The 22,357-nt window shown below is 38.4% G+C and overlaps 1 protein-coding gene and 1 pseudogene across 7 annotated transcripts in view; one reads left to right on the top strand and one right to left on the bottom strand.

Annotated features, from left to right (window-relative positions):
- Positions 1 to 22,357, bottom strand: part of SOS1 (SOS Ras/Rac guanine nucleotide exchange factor 1) — a 192,563-nt gene that overhangs the window by 103,669 nt on the left and 66,537 nt on the right. The window lies entirely within an intron of this gene.
- Positions 2,093 to 4,372, top strand: LOC121818966 (ubiquitin-ribosomal protein eS31 fusion protein-like; annotated as a pseudogene).

Here is a 22,357-nt window from a genome sequence, read left to right as displayed (position 1 = left end):
TAAACACAGTATAAAAAAGAAAAACTACAGATCAACATTCTTCATAATTATAGATCTTTAACAAAATATTAGCAAGTCAAATTTGGAAATATAAAAAAAGAATCATTCATTATGATCAAGCAGAGTTTATTCCAGGGTTGCAGGTCTAGACCAATATTATAAAATTAACCAATGTAATCCACCACATTAAAAAGCTAAAGAAAAAAACCACGTAATTCATCTCAACTGAGGTAAAAAAAAAAAGCAGTATTTGACAAAATTCTTCACCCATTCATGGGAGAAAAAGTATCCCTCAGAGAAAAGAGAAACAGAATGGAACTTCTTCAACTGGATCAAGAGCATCTATAAAAAGCTACAGGTGACATACACTTGAGAGTGAAAGACTGAACTGTTGTTGCTGTTTAGTAGCTAAGTCACATTCAATTCTTTGCAAGCCCATGGACTGCAGCCCACCAGGCTCCCCCTGTCCATGGGATTTCCCAGGCAAGAGTACTGGGGAGTGTGTAAGTGTTAGTCACTCAGTGTGTCCAACTCTTTGCAGCCCCTGGACTACAGCACGCCCGGCTCCTCTGTCCATGGATTTCTCCAGGCAGGAATACTAGAGAAGGTTGCCATTTCTTTCTCCAGGGCATCTTCCCAACCCAGGGATCAACCTGCCTCTCCTGCAATGCAGGCAGATCCTCTATGCATTCAGATCCCAAGGACTGAATACTTTCCCCCTAAAATTGGGGGGAAAAAGACAGAATGTCCAATCAACATAGTCATTAAACATAGTGCTGAAAGTTTTTGCCAGTATAATAAAATAAGAAAAGGAGATTAAAAAAAAATAAATTTGAAAGGAGAAAATAAAACTGTCTCTATTTGTCAATTATCTAAGTAGAAAACTGCAAAGAACCTACAAAACAAAAAGACAACACACAGTGAGTTCAGTAAGTTCATAGGATACAAGACACACACAGAGAAAAAATCCACTGTACTTGCAATGAACACATGGACATAAAAAATAAAATAGCCCACACACCCAAAACACTAGGTACAAATCTAACAAAACAAGCATAAGACTTGTATCCTAAAAATGGCACAATACTCATCAGGAAACCAAAGATCTAAAAAGAAGTAGAGAGACATGTCTATGTTAATGGAATGGGAGATTCAAGAATCAATAAGAATGTCAATTCTTCCACTCCCTAATATTAATACAGGAGTACAGGAGTTTAACATAGTTCCTACCAATATCCCAAGCAAGATTTTTTTGTAGATATTAACAAGATTATTCTAAAATTTATAGGAAGAGGAAAAGGAACTAGAATTACTAAAACAATTTTGGAAAAGAATAAAATGGAAGGAAATATCCTACCCAATCTGAAGACTTATTTTACAGCTATAGTAGTAAAAACTGTATAGTACTGGCAGAGAGAGAGAAACACATGGAATAAGAGAGAACCCAGAAATAGATCCACAAAAATATGCACAATTTTTAGCAAAAGTACAAAAGCAATTCAGTGGAGGGACTGCTTTTCCAACAAATGGTGCTGAAGCAAATGGATATGTGTAGGCAAAAAAAATGAACTTCAACCTAAGTCTCATATCTTATGCAAAAATAACTCAAAATGTATCTTAAAGGTAAAATGTAAAACCATAGCGCTTGTAGGGAAAAATACAGGAGAAAAATTTCAGGATCCACTGATATGCAAAGATCACTTAAGACCTGACACAAACCCATTAAAGGAAAATACTGATAAATTGAACGTCAAAACTTAAAAACTTTTGCTCTAGGAAAGAGCCTAGAAAGTGGATAAGAAGGTAATGTAAGAAGTGGGTAAAATATTTCCAAACCACGGGCCCAACAAAGGATTAGTATCCAAAATATATATAAAGAACTCTCAAAACTCAACAGTAAAAGAGCAAACAATCCAATTAGAAAATGGGTAAGAGACACAAAGACACACTGCACTCATATATGATATGACATACACACAAGTTTTTGCTACAAGTGTTTACAAAACAAAAGGACAGAAAATGACCTCAGTGGTTCTCAGTAAGGGACAAGTTAGCTTTCAGACCCGTCATTTGCAGTGGAACCATCGCCAAGATGCAGATTTTCATGAAGACCCTGACAAGGAAGTCCATCACTCCCGAAGTCAAACCCTCAGATGCAATAGAAAATGCAAAGGCCAAGATCCAAGATAAAAAAGGAATTCCTCCCAATCAGCAAAGACTGATCTTTGCTGGCAAGCAACTGGAAGATGGATGTACTTTGACTACAATGCAAAAGGAGTCCACTCTTTACCTTAATGTTTTAAACTTTGTGGTGATGCTAAGAAAAGAAAAGGAAGAAGTCTCACATCACTCCCAAGAAGAACAAGTGTAAGAGAAAGAAGGTTTAAGCTGCCTGTTCTGAAATACTATATCCTGGATGACAAGGGCAGAATCAGTCACCTTCATCAGGAGTGCTCTGAGGAATGTGGCGCCGGAATTTTTATGGCAACCCACTTACACAGGCATTACTGTGACAAATGTTGTCTGACCTATTGTTTCAACAAACCAGAAGGCAAGTATTGCATATTGGTTAATAAAAGACAGAGACACTATAAATTATAAATACAACTAAATTATAAATTCGATAATTTATAATACAACTAAATAGTAGTATGCAGCCACAGAAACTAAGGGGATAACCTTAACTGCTATGGTCTCCAAAATATATTTGTGTGTGTTGGGGTGGGGGTGGGGGAGCAATGATAAGGGTACTAGAAAAAGGGTGTGCTCCCTAAAAGAAAGAAAACACACAGAGGCACACCACATACATGTATACACACACAAGCTAACCACAGAAAAATCTCTGCTTGTAAATTGTTTGCCCCTAGGATGCAAGAACAGTAGAGCAGATGAATGAGATGCAAGATTTTCACTGTATAGTCTTTTGAGCTTTAAATTTTGTGACTGTGTCCTAAAAGTTAAAATAAGTTTTATAAAGTGTTCAGTTTTTTAATTTAAAAAATGAAATGGGATACATTTCATATTTGTTATATTCAACACTGAAAAATATATTAACTGTCAAAAATGTGAATATGAAGAACATTTTAAAAATTACCAAAGACTGAAATGAGTTTATAAAGTAATTATATTTTCAAGAATTTGCTGCTAGAGATTACTAAATTTTGATGAGTTTAATAGCAAACATGTAAGTGTACGAGGTAAAGTAGCAACAAAATTAAGAACACTTTAGTATACAATATAAAACAAGAATGTTATGCAAATTTGTTATTAATTGTTGAAATGCTTGTGTGTGTTAGTCATTCAGGCCCGTCCAACTCTTTGCGACCCCATGGACTGTAGCCCACCAGGCTCCTCTGTCCGTGGAACTCTCCAGGCAAGAGTATTAATCGTGCTTGTGCTCCATCTCTAAGCTGTGCTCGACTCTTCGCAATCCCAGTGATTGTAGTCCTGCCAGGCTCCCTCTGTCCACGGATTTCTCCAGGCAAGAATACTGGAGTGGGTTGCTATTTCCTTCTCCAGGGGATCTTCCCGACCCAGGGATCAAACCCTGGTCTCCCACATTGCAGACAGATTCTTTACCGTCTGAGCCACCAGTTGAAATGTTAAGGTAGAAAAGACTTTTTAATGGAAGTTACCTTTTCAAAAGTATTTCAAACTTATAAACTCACTGCTATTCCTATAGTTTACTTGTTTGATGCTAAGGACACATTTTCCGACAAATAAATGGAGATTAGGGCATCCCTGGTGGTCCAGGGGTTGAGAGTCCGCCTGCCAGTGGAGGGGACACGGGTTCAGAAGATCCCCCATGCTGTGAGGTAACTAAGCCCACGTGCCACAGCTATGAGTCAACACTCGAGAGCCCACAAGCTGCAACCACCGAGGCCACGTGCTACAGCTGCTGAAGCCTGGGCTCCACGAGAGAAGTCACCCCTGAGAAGCCCCAGCCCTGCAACTGGAGAAGCCACCACTCCCTGCAAACAGAGAAAGTCTGCATGCAGCGAGACCCACTGCAGCCAGAAAGAAACAAGAGTAAAAGATTAAATCTCAAGAATCTCAGAAAGTCTACTTAAACTATAAAATCCAAGTTCTAAAGTAGAACTTTGAATTCCAGAAGATGAGAACAGGAAATCCTGTGGTTTTTGAAGGAAGAAAGGAAGGAAAGCAGAAGAAAGGAGGAAGGAGTAAGAGCATATTACTTCCCTTTCTCATATGTAAAGTGACCTCAGTCAGAACTTTCAACTATGAAAACGTCACCTTTGATATCAATGTCTCACCTTCCTCTCTCTATGCCTTGTTACGCAGTCCCACATACGCCAGTGCAACACCTCCCCACAAAGCCTTGCCCCCTCCAAAATACACTACATGTACTTAACCCACTGTCCCAGCTGCCACCCACTAAGACTCTCAATCTCTCATGAATAGGTGTGATTTCAGTTTATAAACAGTGAGAAAAGCACTCTAAATAAACTAAATAACATGTAGCTTAAATCTTCCTGAGGCACAGCTGACCATATGACAACTTGAGGGTTTATCCATGTGTAATGTAAGAGCTGGCTTTCCATATCCCCAGTTCCTTTGCATCCGAAGACTCAACCAACCACCAACAATACTGCACTGTAGTATTTACTACTGAAAAGTATTCATGTATAAGTGGACCCATGCAGTTCAAACCCATGTTATTCAAGGGTCAGTTGCATTTGTGATTTTTCTAAGAGTATACTTGCTAATTTAAATGAAAGTACAATTCTCAGAATTTCAGAGACTACAACTTTAAAAAATGTAAATATTTAAGAAATACTGAAGTAGCCTTTATCTATTTAGGAGTACTTCTTACCCTAGCCTTATCTCCCCAAAGTTCTGTTATATATGTGTATATATCTAGAACATAGTTAATTCAACCATTTATCCAATGATTTAAAAGGTTTACACATTTGTGTTACATCATTTTTTTGAAGAGACTATGTTCTTTAAATGGGATCTGTTTTTGGAATTGTTCTACCATTCACTGTATTATGGGCTTCCTAGGTGGCACAATGGTAAGAATAAGCCTGCCAGTGTAGGAGATGCAGGTTCAATCTCTGGTTGGAAAGATCCCCTGAAGAAGGAAATGGCAATCCACTACAGTATTCTTGCCTAGAATATTCCATGAATAGAGGAGCCTGGTGGCTTACACTCCATGAGGTCACAAAGAGACACAAATGAGCATGCACAATCACTGTATTATAAATACTTGGACGGAAAAATCTTAGTTACCATTTTACTACCCTATGAAGTCAATCGCAAGATTTTGCATATAGAAGCTCCTCTGGGTTTAACTCTAGTAACTGGGCTCTCTAGGAACAGAGTAACAAGAGGCTTGAAATTACCTTTGACTTCTTAAATCAACTGAAGTGAAGTGATGTGAAAGTCACTCAGTTGTGTCCAACTCTTTGCAACCCCATGGACTATACAGTCCATGGAATTCTCCAGGACAGAATACTGGAGTGGGTAGCCTTTCCCTTCTCCAGGGGATCTTCCCAACACACAGATCAAACCCAGGTCTCCCGCATTACAGGCAGATTCTTTACCAGCTACTTTTTATTTAAGAATTTTAAACACCAAATATTAGAATACAATTTAAACCAAGTACAAATTATCTGTATTATGAAGTCAAGTGGGCCTTAGGAAGCATTACTACAAACAAAGCTAATGGAGGTGAGGGAATTCCAGCTGAGCTATTTAAAATCCTAAAAAATGATGCTGTTAATGTGCTGCACTTGGTATGTCAGCAAATTGGGAAAATTCAGCAGTGTCACAGGACTGGAAAAGGTCCATTTTCATTCCAATTGTAAAGAAGGGACAAGACCAAAGGATGTTCAAACTACTGTACAACTGCTTACCTCACATGCTAGCAAGGGTACGCTCAAAATCCTTCAAGCTAAGCTTCAATAGTATGTGAACCAAGAACTTCCAGATATATAAACTGGGTTTAGAAAAGGCAGACACACCAGAGATCAAATTGCCAACAACTGATCATAATTGATCAATTGTTGGATCATAAAGAAAGCAAGAGAATTCCAGAAAAACATCTACTTCTGCTTCATTGACTATGCTAAAGCCTTTGACTGTGTGGATTACAACCAACTGCAGAAAATTCTTAAAGAGATGGGAATACCAGACTATCTTAACCATCTCCTGAGAAACATGTATGTTGGTCAAGAAGCAACACTTAGAACCTTACATGGAACAATTGACTGGTTCAAAATTGGGAAAAAAGTATGACATGGCTGTATATTGTCACCCTGGTTATTTAACTTATATGCAGCGTGTATCATGCAAAATGCTGTGCTGGATGAATCACAAGCTGGAATGAAGACTGCCAGGAGAAACATCAACAACCTCAGATATGCAGATAATACCACTCCAATGGCAGAAAGTGAAGAGGAATGAAAGAGCCTCAGGATCAGGGTGAAAGATGACAGTGAAAAAGATGGCTTGAAACTCAACATTCAAAAAACTAAGATCATGGCAACTGGGCCCATCACTTCCTGGCAATTAGAAGAGGAAAAAGTATAAACAGTGACAGATTTTATTTTCTTGAGCTCTAAAACCACTGCTGACAGTGACTGCAGTCATGAAACTAAAAGACGCTTGCTCCTTGGAAGGAAACTATAACAAACCTAGGCAACATATTAAAAAGCAAAGACATCACTTTGCCAATAAAGGTCCATACAGTCAAAGCTATGGTTTTTCCAGTAATATTCATTTATGGGAGTTGGACCATAAAGAAGGCTGAGCAGCAAAGAATTAATGCTTTTGAACTATCGTGCTGGAGAAGACTCTTGAGAGTCCCCTGGACTGTAAGGAGACCAAACCAGTCAATCCTAAAGGAAATCAATCCTGAATATTCATTGGGAGGACCGACGCTGAAGTTGAAGCTCCAATACTTTGGCCACCTGATGGAGAGGGCCAACTCATTGGAAAAGATGCTGATGCTGGGAAAGAATGAAGGCCAAAGGAGAAGAGGGCAACAGAGGATGAGATGGTTAGATAACAGTAAAGGATAAGGAAGCCTCACAAACTGCAGTCCATGCAGTCGCAAAGAATCAAACATGACTTTAGCAACTGAACAACAACAAAACAAATTATTTTTCATAGAAAGAAGAAAACTTGATTTTACAGAGCACAATGGACAAATCTCAGGATATAAATCTGAATCTTACTCTATTACTGCTATGCCACACTGGCCATTTTTACAAATTGCTGTAAGACTGCACCAGTACAGAGCCAAGCTGTACAGACTGAGAGAGGTTTTCTTGTTATTTGTTTGGTTGTTTTTTAGCTCCTGAAGCTCAAGGAAATCTCTGTCAAAACACTGTGGAAAAACAAGTTAAGTCAAAGAGACTTCAGTGATTATACACACCAAGGAATACTTTATTTGAAACAAACAATAGCTTTGGAAAGTCATTCAACAAACATGCTAATATAGCCTTCAACAATCAAAAACAAAACCAAATAAAAACAAACAACAAAACAGCAAGCCCTGGGAAATGGGAAGAATCTACTTTTAATAGTTACATTATACTATTCAAACGCCCAGTTTAAGAAAAAAAAAAAAAAATCACATAGCATACAAAACAAAAACAAACCAAGACAGAATGGCACATTGAAAGGAACAAAATTAACTGAAAGAAACCAGCTAAAGAAGCCCAGACATCAGACTAACTAGATAAAAACTTTAAAACTGACTTGAATATGCTCAAAATGCTTTTTTTTTTTTAAGTAAACAGGGTGTAAAGGACCAGCAGGATAACAAGCAGACCAAAACATGCATTGTGGGAATCTCAGAAGGGGAAGAGAGAAAGGGACAGAAAGAATTCGTAAAGAAATAATGGCTGAAAATACCCCCAAATGGATGAAAGACATTAATCTACAAATTCAAAAAGTTCAATAGAATCTACATAGGATAAATTCCAGGATACCTGCACCAAGGCACATTATACACCAACTGTCTAAAAACAAAAACAAAACCATTCAAGCAGCAGGAGAAGTAACTCTTCCCATACTGTTCAGGTCAGTCGCTCAGTCGTGTCCCACTCTTTGCGACTGCAGCATGCAGGCTTCCTTGTCCATCACCAACTCCTGGAGCCTACTCAAACTCATGTCCATCAAGTCTGTGATGCCATCCAACCATCTCATCCTTTGTCACCCCCTTCTCCTCCTGCCTTCAATCTTTACCAGCAACAGGCTCTTTTCCAATGAGTCAGTTCTTCACATCAGGTGGCCAAAGTATTGGAGTTTCAGCTCCAGCATCAGTCCTTCCAGTGAACACCCAGGACTGATCTCCTTTAGGATGGACTGGTTGGATCTCCCTGTAGTCCAAGGGACTCTCAAGAGTCTTGCCAACACCACCATTCAAAAGGATCAATTCTTCAGTGCTCAGCTTTCTTTATAGCCCAACTCTCACATCCATACATGACCACTGAAAAAACCATAGCTTTGACTAGATGGACCTTTGTTGGTAAAGTCAAGTCTCTGGTTTTTAATAAGCTGTCTAGGTTGGTCATAGCTTTTCTTCCAAGGAGTAAGCATCTTTTAATTTCATGGCTGCAGTCACCATCTGCAATGATTTTGGAGACCAAAAAAATAAAGTCTGTCACTGTTTCCATTGTTTCCCCATCTATTTGCCATGAAGTGACAGGACTGGATGCCATGATCTTAGTTTTCTGAATGTTGAGTTTTAAGCCAGCTTTCTAACTCTCCTCTTTCACTTTCATCAAGAGACACTTTAGCTCTTCTTCACTTTCTGCCATAAGGGTGGTGTCATCTGCATAGCTGAGGTTATTGATATTTCTCCTGGCGATCTTGATTCCAGCTTGTGCCTCCTCCAGCCCACCATTTCACATGATGTACTCTGCATAGAAATTAAATAAGCAGGATGAGAATATGCAGCCTTGATGTACTCCATGGAACCAGTCTGTTATTCCATGTCCAGTTCTAACTGTTGCTTCCTGACCTGCATACAGATTTCTCAGGAGGCAGGTCAGGTGGTCTGGTATTCCCATCTCTTTGAGAATTCGCCACAGTTTGTTGTGATCCACACAGTCAAAGGCTTTGGCGTAGTCAATAAAGCAAAAGTAGATGTTTTTCTGGAACTCTCTTGCTTTTTCCATGATCTATCGATGTTGGCAATTTGATCTCTGGTTCCTCTGCCTTTTCTAAATCCAGCTTGAACATCTGGAAGTTTATGGTTCATGTACTGTTGAAGCCTGGCTTGGAGAACTTTAAGCATTACTTTGCTATACTGTGAGATGAGTGCAATTGTGCAGTAGTTTGAAACCCACCAGGACTTCCCTGGTGGCTCAGAGGGTAAAGTACCTGCCTGCAATGTGGGAGACCTGGGTTCGATCCCTGGGTTGGGAAGATCCCCTGGAGAAGGGAATGGCAACCCACTCCAGTATTCATGCCTGGAGAATCCCATGGACAGAGAAGCCTGATAGTCTACAGTCCATGGGGTTGCAAAGAGTCGGACATGACTGAGCGACTTCACTCACTTTTGAGCATTCTTTGGCATTGCCTCTCTTTGAGACTGGAATGAAAACTGATCTTTTCCAGTCCTGTGGCCGCAGCTGAGTTTTCCAAATTTGCTGGCATGTTGAGTGCAGGACTTTCACAGCATCATCTTTTAAGATTTGAAATAGTTCAACTGGAATTCCCCTCCTGCACAAGGAGTCCTTAATAAGGTCAGCAACTTATTTCTTACTAGAAACCATGGATGCCCAAATACGGTAGGATGCACATTTAACTGCTGAAAGAAAAAAATTATCAACCAAGAATTTTGCATCTGACAAAACTGTCCTTCAAAATTAGGTATAATTTAAGATGTTGTCAGATAAACACAAGTTGAGGGAGTTCAATATCATAAGACCTGCCCTACAAGAAATGCTAAAGATAGTCCTTCGAGTTGAAATGAAAGGACACTAAACAGCAACTCAAAGTCGTATGATGAAATAAAGGTCTCTAGTATAGGTAAATGCACCAGCAAATATAAAAATGGGTATTACTATATACTACTATATATATATTTGGTTTCTAACTCCATTTTGTATTTCAAAGACAAATGAATAAAAAATAATTATAAATCCATGATACTGGATACACAATGTATAAAGATATAATTTGTGACAACAACAATATAAGGAGGTAAGACTCAGCTGTATAGGAGCAGAGCTTTTATATGCTATTGAAGTTAAGTTCATATCAGTGCAAACTAAACTGTTATAAATTTAGGGAGTTAAATGTAATTCACAAGGACTTACCAGAAAGAAAATTTCTAAAAAAATACACACAGAAGGAAATCAAAATGGTTCACTATAACAAAATGGGGGTGGGGGAGAAGAAGAAACCAGTATGTAATGGAGGAAATGAGCAACAAAAAAGGTATAAAATTTCACAACAACACAGAAGCAAAATGATGGCAGAAGTCCTTCCTCATCAGTCACTTTTGCTGTTGTTCAGTTGCTAATTCATCTGACTCAGAGACCCCATGGACTATAGCCTGCCGGGCTCTTCTCACTACTTTAAATTTAATTGGGTTAAACTTTCCAATCAAAGCCAGAGATTGGCAGGACTGATTTAAAAACATGATTAAAGTATACACTGACTATAGTGACTCAATTTATACACAAAACTATAGTTTCAAAATGAAAAGATAGAAAAAGATATTCCATGAAAACAGAAAGAGTGTTAGTGTGGCTATTCTAATATCAGAAAAAATAGGCACTAGGTCAAAAACTGTTACGAGAGACAAAGATGGACACTGTATGTTGAAAAAAGGGTCAATTCATCAAGAAGATAAAACAATTACAAAGCATATGTTAACATATACACACTGCTGCTGCTGCTAAGTTGCTTCAGTCGTGTCCTACTCTGTGCGACCCCATAGACAGAAGCCCACCAGGCTCCCCCATCCCTGGGATTCTCCAGGCAAGAACACTGGAGTGGGTTGCCATTTCCTTCTCCAATGCATGAAAGTGAAAAGTGAAAGTGAAGTTGCTCAGTCGTGTCAGACTGTTACCGACCCCATGGGCTGCCGCCCACCAGGCCTCCTCCATCCATGGGATTTTCCAGGCAAGAGTACTGGAGCGGGTGCCATACTTTATATGAATCTGAAAAAGAACATGTCTGTGTGTGAGCTTTTTCACTCTCATCAAGAGGCTCTTAATTCTACTTCATTTTCTGCCATTAGAGTGGTATCATTAGCATATCTGAGGTTGCTGATATTTCTCCTGGCAATCTTGATTCCAGCTTGTGATTCATCCAGTCCATCATTTTGCATGATGTACTCTGCACAGAAGTTAAACAAACAGGGTGACAATACACAGGCATGTCATATTCCTTTCCCAATTTCAAACCAGTCAGTTGTTCCATGTAAGGTTCTAAGTGCTGCTTCTTGATCAGCATACAGGTTTCTCAGGAGATAGGCAAGGTGGTCCGGTATTACTCTCTCTTTAAGAATCTTCCCCAGTTTGTTGTTTGTCCATATAGTCAAAGGCTTTAGCACAGTCAACGAAGCAGATGTTTCTCTGGAAATCTTTAGCTTTCTATATGAGCCAATGAATGCTGGCAATTTGAACTCTGGTTCCTATGCCTTTTCTACATCCAGCTTGGACATCTGGAAGCTCTCAGTTAATGTACTGCTGAAGCCTAGCCTGAAGGATTTTGAGCATACTCTTGCTAGCATGTGAAATGAGTGCAACTGTACAGCAGTTTGAACGTTCTTTGGCATTGCCCTTCTTTGGGCTCGGAATGAAAACTGATCCCATGGACTATAGTCTGCCAGGCTCCTCTGTCCATGGAATTCTCCAGGCAAGAATACTGGAGTGGATTGCTATCCCCCTCTCCATGGGATCTTCCTGACCCAGGGATGGAACCTGGGTCTCCTGCATTGTAGGCAGATTCTTTACTGTCTGAGCCACCAGGGAAGCCATATGTACTCACACACACATACACACACAGTAAAACTATTTTTATTTGCAGATGAAAATCCTATATATAGAAAAATTCCAAAGAATCCACAAGAAAGATACCAGAGCTAGTAAATTAATTCAGCAAAGTTGCAGAAGAAAACCAACGCACAAAAAGCAGTGGGGTTTCAAGATAAACTGAACTTCATTAAAGTTTAAAGTTTTTGTGCAAAGGACATTATCAAGAAACTGAAAAGTGGATTTTTGGTTGTATTTGAATGAAAGAAAATGTTTACAAGTCATATCGCCAATAAAGAACTAACATCAAGAATATTACGATGCCCTAAAATTTAAAAACAAAAACTCAAACCGTATAGGTTTTAAAAATGGCAATGGATTTGAACAGACATTTGCCAAAGAAAATATACAAGTGGCCAACAAGCACATGAAAAGATGGCCAACATTATTAGTCATTAGGGAAACCCAAGACATAATACAAAGAGGTATTATTTCACATAAACTAAGATTGTAATAAAAAAAAAAAAACAGAAAATAACAAGTGCAAGAGGATATGGGAAAATTGGAACCTTTGTGCACTGCTAGTAGGAATGTAAAAATGGTGTGACTGCTGTGGAAAGCAGTATGATAATTCCTCAGAGAGTTAAACACAGTTAAACATATAAACCAACTGTTTAACACACAAACGTTAAATAAGTTAAATATATAAACCAAATGACCCAGCGATTCCCCTTCTAGGTGTACACCCAAAAGAATTGAAAACAGGAACTCAAACAAATACTTGTATAGCAATGTTCACTGCAGCATTCCTTACAGTAGCCCAAAGATAGAAACAACTCAAGTGTCCATCAACAGACGAATGAATAAACTAAAAGTGGTATATATACAAAATGGAGTATTATTCAGCCTTAAAAAGGAATTAAATTCTGATACATGCCACACCATGGATGAATCTTAAAGACATTGTGTTAACTAAAATAAATCAGACGCAAAAGGACAAATATTATATGACTCAACTTACATTAAATACCTCAAACAGCCAAATTCATAAAGACAGAAAGTAGATTAGAGGTTATGGGGGCTGAGGGAGGAGGAAGTTAGGAGTTATTGCTTAATACGTACAGAGTTTCTGTTTGAGGTGATGAAAAGTTTTGGAAATAGACAGTGGTGACAGTTGCACAATCTTGTGAATGTAGCTGCTGGCACTGAATTATACACTTCAGTTCAGTTCAGTCGCTCAGTCGTGTCCGACTCTTTGCGACCCCATGAATTGCAGCACGCCAGGCCTCCCTGTCCATCATCAACTCCTGGAGTTCACTCAAACTCACATCCATCGAGTCAGTGATGCCATCCAGCCATCTCATCCTCTGTTGTCCCCTTTCCCTCCTGTCCCCAATCCCTCCCAGCATCAGAGTCTTTTCCAATGAATCAGCTCTTCACATGAGGAGGCCAGAGTACTGGAGTTTCAGCTTCAGCATCATTCCTTCCAAAGAACACCCAGGACTGATCTCCTCTAAAATGGACTGGTTGGATCTCCTTGCAGTCTAGACTACTTAGAAATGGTTAAAATGGATAATTTTGTGTTATATATATGGATATATATAAAATATATTCTACCACAATAAGAAAAAAGTTATTAATTATATGTAAAGAAATTAGAATCCTATCAGTCCTTAAAACAGCTGTGAATGCAATTAGCAGTAAGTGCATTTCATTACAAACTACTGGGCCATACACAGAAATCAATTCACTTGCAAATGGTTTAGACTGTAATAAAATAGAGGATGGGATTTGTCTATATAAAAAGGAAAAATTTTGTTTCAGGAATTATAAAAGAATAACCAGAATTTAAGTCAGCTTATTACAGAAAGTCTCTGTTAATTTAAAACTTTTTTTTAAATTCCAAGACTTGTTTTATTTTTAAAATTAAAATTTTTTTAATTTATATTTTCATTTTTAACTCTGAATCAAACTTTCCATAAAGTAGAATCAGAGTGCTTTAACACATATGGGAAGATAACAGATTTTTTTTTTTTATCACCAGATACAAGTTTCATAAAAGCAACAACTGAGGTTTTAGTTTTCAATTGTCCAGAATGTCTGTCATATAATATTCAACAAATCTGGTGAATAAAACCAAACAGTCAAAATCAGCTTCCCTCATAGCTCAGTCAATAAAGAATCTGCCTATAATGCAGGAGACCCGGGTTAGATTCCTGGGTCAGGAAGATCCCCTGGAGAAGGAAATGGCAATCCATTCCAATATTCTTGCCTGGAAAATCCCATGGACAGAGGAGCCTGGCGGGCTACAGTCCATGGGATGGCAAGAGTTGGCTATGACTTAGTGTCTAAACCACCACCACCAGTCAAAATCAGTAGGAAAGCAGCATTAAGGAAACTCTCTTCAAAATCATCTTCCCATTATAAATTTAAAATATCTATCTTAAAAATAACATCTGAGTAATTCAGGGTCCATAAAACTAAAACTTTAAATTACTTCTTTTCTCTGGTATATGCTTCCATCCCCAATTCCAACAGGTGATTTCCAGAATCTGACTTTATGTGTAACTTCTTTTACTGATTTGTGCTTGTCTACCTGAAGTAGCCCAGCCTAGAAAGCAAAGTCCACAAGCACCCATCTTCATAACTGGATGGTTGGCCTATTCAAGGTACTCCTGAAGTGCCTGAAGTACTCCTGATTCACTAGTTCATATTATAGGTATCATTTGCATGTTTTCTTTCATCTTCATTGCTTTGTCTGTCATTTGGTACATTAAGGTTGAATATGATATCAACTTGAATAGGAAATGCAAACTTATTTGATAACTACTAAAGCAAATCATAGGTTTCCCCAGTGGCTCAGAGGTAAGACTTCGCCTGTCAATGCAGAAGATGTGGGTTTGATCTCTGGGTCAGGAAGATCCCTTGAAGGAGGAAATGGCAACACAGACCAGTATTCTCACCTGGGAAATCCCATGGATAGAGAAGCACGGGGGGGCTACTGTCCACCGAGTTGCAAAAGAATCAGATACAACTTAGCAACTAAACAACAACAACAAAGCAAACTGTGTACTATTAATGACAGCTGAGTTACGACTTTTGGAACTCAGCCTAAGGTATCTTAAAAAAAAAAAGAAAAAGCATAAGGAGCTTAGGGGGGACAAATTACCACTTTAAGTGGGGGGAATACTGAAATCCACCTGTCCTGAATCAGGCAATTTATAGCCACAGAGATGACCATGGCTGGCTGTGAGAATCAGCCTCTCAGGGAATCAGACTCTAGGGAAAAATAACTGACTCTGGGCCCCAGCTGCTGCACTCTGAAATCCATCACTTTGCACGGAGCCCGTGCTTCTCACTGGCTGCTCCCAGTAAAGAGCACCATGGCCCTAATCTTGGAAGATGAGGAATTTCTGTGATAGGCAACTTCTGCTCAAGAACTTCTGAGGTCTCGGTTAAATTTCCTTAGAACTACGACTTTCACCCAAAGTTCCTTCCTTCCTCACCTTTCTCCTTCACTTGGAGTCAGACTTGTATCAGCCTGGTGACTCTCCTTGCCTCCTTCCTCATTTTCTCTCATAAGCACTTCTTCTAATAAACTTCTTGCATGCTTAACCCCATCCTGGCATCTGCTTCTTCCTTGAAGCATTATATATTTTTTTTAATTTAGCCATTTAAAAAATTATTTCTAAAGCATCATGTTTGCTTCCCTATTTGCTAAAAGAGGATACAACAAACGTGACAATTCCAATGCCTTTGTCTGCTAAAAATCTCAACTAAGACATACCTAGCTCATTAGTAAGTATATTCTTAAAGGGACAAGATCAGAGCTGCATACAATTCAACATGTGTGCTGAGCACCTGCTACACTTGAGAAGCATGCTAAGCACTGGAGGGAATACAAAGGTGCCTTGGTTCCTATCTTGCTCTCACATAGCTCCCGATATAGAGGAGGAGAGAGGCCACATATACAAACTTTAAAGGGCACATTTTCATTAAGTACCAAAATTGACACATAAAGTACTAAAGAAATTAATGGTGGTGGTTTAGTTGCTAAGTCGTGTCCGACTCTTGTGACCCCATGGACTATAGCCTTCCAGGTTCTTCTGTCCATGGGATTCTCCAGGCAAGAATACTGGAGTGGGTTGCCATTTCCTTCTCCAATCTACTAAAGAAATTAATATATTCATTCTACTTAGGGGATGGAAGTGTAGTAGAAAGCCTTTGTAGAGGAGACAGCATTTGAAACATACACTGAAAGAATCTTCAGGTTGTACCTGCCTATAATTAATAAGGACAGTCCAATAAAGATGCCTTCCATGCTTACATACTTGGCTACCCTCAATGTGTAAACTCCTCCCATCACAATTCTCTCACACCGTGTTACTCCCAGAATACCGATGGTTTCTTAGTTCCCCTCCAAAGGTGCTCCTCCTCCCAGTATTCCCCCTTTCATCACTATTGCCACTAAGACTCCTAGGCCAGAATCCTGGGAATCACCTTTGAATCCTCTCTCACTACCCCATTGTTCAACCACCAATCTACTTCTAAAGCTAAAATCTGTCCACTCTTCTTTTCCCAACAGCTACTGCTCTAGTCAAGAACACCACTATCCCTTCCATGAATTGCGGCAAGAGTCCCCTAACCTGCCTTCTTTCCTACCGTTCTACAGTCATTTAATCCATGCTCCACAGAGCAGAGATCCTTTAAAATTCATATCTAATTATTAATACCTGGCTTAAAACTCTTCAATACTTCCTCACTGCTCACAAGATAAAATGCAATAATTTCATTCACAAGAGCTGACCCCACATTTCAGACTGAATAGACTCCAGCTACTCAGAATTCCTAAGATGCTAAGCTCCTCTAGGATTCCAGCGACTCTTTGCAACACCAACCCTTGGAAGACATATCCTCCTCATCCTCACCTGGTCAACTCTCACTTCCACTAAAATGTTACTTCCTTCACTCCCAAACATAAGGATGCTAGAATAGTCTCCTAGCTTCCTACTGCCATCCCAAGATCATTTCTTCTCAGCCTTTTCCTTTATGATCTATGCCATCTTTCCATTAACTATTACCTTTAAGATAGACAAGGAAATGGCAACTCACTCCAGTATTCTTGCCTGGAGAATCCCATGGACAGAAGAGCCTGGCAGGCTACAGTCCATGGGGTCACAAGGGTCGGAGACGACTGAGCAACTAAACCACCACCACCATCACCTTTAAAATCATTACTGTTTTATGCAGCAGTATAGTTTTATCAAATGCAAGTGTATGCAGAACCCCAATATGCAAAACAGCTAAGTTTCTCAGTCTAACACAAAGGGTTTCAAAGCCTTCTTCATTTCGCCTCCTTCTCCCCTAAGACAGTTATTCCCTAAAATCTAAGGTGCAGGACAATCAGAACACCACTGTTCTGTATCACGCTGCCTACTCAAAGGAAGCAACACAGTACAGTGGAAAGAGTTGTGTTTGAAGCTCAACAGACTTAAGTTCAAATCTTGGTGCTATTACAAGATTTTTGAGCAATTTGCCTCTCTGAGGATCCATTTCCTCAGCTATAAAACTCAGCTGTAAAAATTACTACCTTGAAAAGTCAATGGGTAGAACAGAGATAAATATGTAAAGTACCAAGCATAGTGCCTAGAACACTAGCACAAAGCAGAAACTAAAAAAAAAAAAAAAAAAAACCACACACATCTGCTACGGCTTATCCAGGAATGCAGGTTAGCATTCAAAGTCAATCAATGTGATTTACCATAATATTTACAGAATAAAGGAGGAAAAGCTTATGATTATTTTAAAAGACACAGAAAAACAATTTGACAAAATTCAATATCCACTTATAACTTCAGAAAATCCCCAAACTCTCAGAAAACTGAAAGTGGAAGGGGAGAACCTCAATCTGATAAAGAGCATCAATGGAAACTAACAGCTAACATCACCCTTAATGGTGAAATAAGACATACTTTTCCCTTAAGATGGCAAGGATGACCACTTTCACTACTTTGATTCAACACTGTAATGGAAGTCCTAGTCAATAAAGTAAGAAAAAGAAAGAAAATATCAGACTATCTCTATTTGCAGATTACATAACTATGTAGAAAATTCCACGGAGGGGCTTTCCTGGCGGTTCAGGGTTAAGACTCCATGCTTCCAATGCAGTGGTGTCTTGGATCCCTGGTCAGGGAACTAACATCCCACATGCTCCAGGCAGTGGCCAAAAAAATCAAAATTCTATGAAATATGCAAAACAACTATGAGCAAGGTCAAAGGTTACAGGATCAATATACAAAAATCAGCTACATGTTTCTGTTTAATTCAGATATATGATCTTTATTAAACAACTTTTTGAGTTTCATAATGCCTTTCTTTTTCATGCATTTTTAGCATTCCAAAGGACTCACTGATGCTTATTTAAGGACTTCCAATTGATAACAATATAAAATTTCTGAAATTCCCTCTGTCTTTTCCCTTAGAAGTCTCTCCCTTTCATCTCCCATTTGGACTAAATTCTCTCTAGGCCTGAGCACATCTGTCACCCTGCAATTCCTCTTTATTGCTCTCTAAATTTTCACCTATTATTTATATACCCATTAGCAAATAACTGGAAAATAAAAAATTTTAAAACAATTTACAATAACATCAAAAAACAAAACATTTTAGATTAAACTTAACCGAAGACATGTAAGACTTCTACACTCAATGTGTTTCTGAGAGAAATTTAAATCTAAATAAATGGAGACATATACTACATTCATGAATCCAAAGACTCGCTATAGTTAAGATGCCAATTCTATCCCGTTATCTACAGATTAAATGAAATTACAATTAAAATCTCACCAAGATCTTTTAGTAGAAATTGACAGGATGGTTCAAAATTTGTACTGAAATAAAAAATCTAGAAACAATTAAAATAATTATTTTGAAATAAGGAGGACTTGCACCACCTAACTCTAAGACTTACTATAAATCTAGTCATCAACAGTGTGGTGCTGGGGGAAAGATACACAAAGTCATCAATGGACTAGAAGAGTCTAAAATATATACATATTTACTTTATATATTACATATTTAAATATATATTTACATAAATATCTAATATGTATTCATTCAATTTTCACAGAAACAACACAATCCAACAGGGAGAGGAAAGTCTCAACAAATAGTTCTGAAATAACTAGATATGAGCATAAAAAATAAATCTCAATTCCTACCTTATATCATATACAATTAATTTGAAATGGATCACAGGTCATGTAAAAGCTAAAACCATAAAGCTTTTAGAAAATAGCCTTGGGACCATGTGTTCATGACTTGGTGGTAGGCAAGGGGTTCTGCGACAGAGCACAGCGACCTTAAAAGAAAAAAACCTGATAAATTTGACTCCATCAATATTAAAAACTTCTGTTTATCAAAAAACACCATTAGGAAAATGGATAGACAAGCCACAGACCAGAAGAAAATATTCATGAAACATATATCTGATAAAGGACAGTTAACCACGATATACAAAGAACTCTTACAACTCAATACTATAAAGAAAAACAACCCAATTTTTTAAATGGGCCAAAGATTCACACAGATACTACACAAAAGGAGACACACGAATAACCTATAAGAACATGAGTGCTCAATATCATTAGTCACCAGGATAATGCAAATTAAAGCCACGATGAGATACCACTACACACCCATCGAAATTACTAAAATTAAAGACTAATGACATCAAATATTGGCAAGAATGCAGAGCACTTGCAACTCTCATATACTGTTGGTGGGAACATGAAATGGTACAACCATTTTGAGAAAAGGTCTGGAAGTTTCTTATAAACCTAACAGACACTTACTCTATGAGCCATTTCTCCTGGTATTTACCCAAGAGAAATGAAAACATTTCTACAACACGAGCTATAAGTAAGAACATTCATGGCAGCTTTATTCTCAACAGCCCCAAACTGGAAACCTCCCAGGTATCCATCCATTTAATAAACTTTGACATATTCATATGACAGGAAAAATAAAAAAAAAAGAGTGAATTCTTCATTAAACACAACCTCAAAAGCATCACCAAAAATATATATTGTACAATTCTATTTATATGGTTTATCTACGACAGATAAGATTCATCTATTGTGATAAAAGATCTGAAGAGCAGCTGCTTCTGGAGGCTGGGGGCAGGAACTGACTGAGAAAGCACATGAGGAAAATTTCAGAAGTGCTGGTAATGCTCCATATCCTGGTAGAGGCTTGGGTTGCATTCATTTGCCAAAACTCATTAAACTGTACAATTAACATTTGTGTATTTCTCTGTACATAAATTTTACCTGAAAAATAAAAAGAACTGTAAACAAAGAGTGAACTCCAAGTTAATGATATGCAAGCTGAAGTGTTTAAGGGTCAAGTGTACTGATGTCCACAACTTACTTTGAAATCCTTCAAAATGTTAAGATGGATTGGTGGATGGATAGGCATGTGATAAAGCAACCAGTAAAATACTTGTAAATTACAGAATCCAGGTGGGTATATGAGTATTTACTATGCAACTCTGAACTTTTTGGTATATCTGAAATTTTTCATAATAAAGTTTTGGATACAAAACTTGATTACAAGACAAATAAATATATTCTAAAATGAAGGGCAAAGTTTTTTTCTATTCCATCTATAGCTGTATTTAAAAAATGTATTACAGGGAGTAGCTGCCACTTATTATTTGGTTGGAGCATTGTCACTGCTGTGATGTCTGGACCTCTCTGCCACTGCCTTCTTCCTCTCTGCTACAACACACATCATAATCCTTGTGGAATCCATCCTCATCCATGCATGCAACACACCAGTCCAGACCCCCCGTCTCATTTTCCTCATTTCTAGAATCTTAAAACTCCAAAATGGAATTATCAATATCTCTAATCATAATTCCTTATCTGCTCCCCTTACCCTCCTCTTACAACTCATTGAGATTTCTCATCCATGGAGCTCTCATTTACACCTCCATTATCTCTCTTATAGCTTAACTTTCAATCTTCTGAAATATCCCTTATTCTCTTCATCTCTACTGCAGCCACAAGCAACCAACAATCCTTCTCTACCCCTTTACCTGAACTGATGGGTGCTGCAGGAAGAAACTCACAACCAGCAGGCCAACGAATGCTCTTCAAACCTACAATGCTCTCCACACTCCGCACTGCTCAGCAATCCTTTCTAATTCACTGGTTGGCTCCTTCTCCCAACTCCATAGCAGCAATTCCAAAACTTAAGCTCCTTACTCATTTCTCTTTCTTCGCTCTACGTAAAGGATCTTGTCTTTCATCATGAAAACTGAGGCTAGCTAGCATGAACTCCCTGTTCCTCAACCTCTAAACCCATTTTATCTCACCCCCTCCCACCTCAGAAGAAAGGATATCACTCCTGCCAGAGGTAGCATATCATCATTAATACTGTTTTAAAATGCAGACTCTGTAACCAAGTTATCTTTTCCAAACCTCAGTTTTCTCTCTTATAAAACAGACACAATAATAGTATCCTGTGAGAATTAGGAACACATGAGGCACTTAAAACAGTGCTTGGCAAATAATTTGAGGCAAATACTAGTATCTTCACTATCATTCTCCATCAGTTACTTCCTCAAAGCATCCTAACATAACAAGTTTCCATCACCTTCAAATAAAAAACAAGTGTTTTCCGCAACCTGAATCCTCTTCCTGTCACAGAAGAATCTTTTCCCTTCATTCACAAGATTGAAGGGGGAAAATAAAATCTGAAAAAATATATATATATACATATATCTATTCTTGCTACTCGTTTTTCATGTTTTTTTTATCTTTGTTTGTTTTTCTATTTTCTATTCTCACACATAAACTGCCAGACATAAGTACATAAGTAGATTAAATCTAACTACTATTTTTCAGGTACTTTGACTTTTCTATAGCCTGACACAGTTAATGACCCTTTCCTTGAAACTCATCCATTCTCAGCTTCTCGGCCACTAGGGTCTTATTCTTTCTACCTGACTCTCGCCTTCTTAATCTCCTTCACTCACTCCTTCCCCTTTGCTCTTCCCTACACTCTATCGTTCATTTTATTCCTCCAGTTCTGATGCCAGCCTAATTGCATTCTTACTTCTAATCATTTTCAGTGGGTGGCCTCATTCACTTTTTAAAAAACACCTTCTTTGAGGTACAATTAACACACAATAAATTGCAAATATCTGAGCTGTATAATGCGTTAAATTTTAATACGCTCCTGAGGTGGCTCACTGGTAAAGAATCGGCCTTCCAGTGCAGAAGTCGCAGGAGATACAGGTTTGACCCCTGGGTCGGGAAATCTGCTGAAGGAAGAAATAGCAACCCACTTCAGTGGTCTTTGCTTGGAAAAGTTCATGGACAGAGAAG

Source organism: Ovis aries, chromosome 3, assembly GCF_016772045.2.
Source record: "Ovis aries strain OAR_USU_Benz2616 breed Rambouillet chromosome 3, ARS-UI_Ramb_v3.0, whole genome shotgun sequence".
Lineage (NCBI taxonomy): Eukaryota > Metazoa > Chordata > Mammalia > Artiodactyla > Bovidae > Ovis > Ovis aries.
This window is presented reverse-complemented; position numbering and strand designations above follow the sequence as displayed.